A 619-nucleotide genomic window follows, 5' to 3' on the forward strand; every position below is an offset into this window, starting at 1 on the left:
GATGCATTTAGACAAAAAGTTGTCATCTAACTGATCTAGGAGTTACATGTGGATGCAATTGATAAGCTATTTTATTTACCCAATTAGGCTTATTATGATTTATTGAGTCACTCAAGGTTGCAATAATTCAAAAGGGGTCTTAGCCCACTACAAATACCTAGTAGAGATTTTCGTATAATAGTGAAGGTTATTATTACAAAAAATTCAAGAGGGGTCCTAGCCCATATGGTTTTAGAATCTTATTTAAGGCAATCCTAAACTCTTTAGGATATATTCCATTACAATTATGAATGCAAATTCAGGTCATAACCAAATTAGTACAACTCTTAATTATATAAAGAAAAAACAGCACAAGCTAGTGCAATTTTATTGGGTCTGCATCACCTATGCTATCCCAAATACTTTGAAGCTCCATCCTTCATTGTTTGCTATGATTTTGGCACCAATTCAGAGACTTCCTATGCCCCAAATATTATGCCAAAAAGCTCTCAACATCTCAGAAAATTCGGAATACAAATAGTGATTTTGCAAGAGTTCTTCGTCAGTTAAAATTCTATTACGCAACTATACGTATCGAATAGACAGTATATTAGCAAGTAGAGTATCGATCCCACAGGGA

Source organism: Theobroma umbraticum, unplaced genomic scaffold (genome assembly GCF_002168275.2).
Source record: "Theobroma umbraticum cultivar Fairchild unplaced genomic scaffold, ASM216827v3 scaffold_81.0, whole genome shotgun sequence".
Lineage (NCBI taxonomy): Eukaryota > Viridiplantae > Streptophyta > Magnoliopsida > Malvales > Malvaceae > Theobroma > Theobroma umbraticum.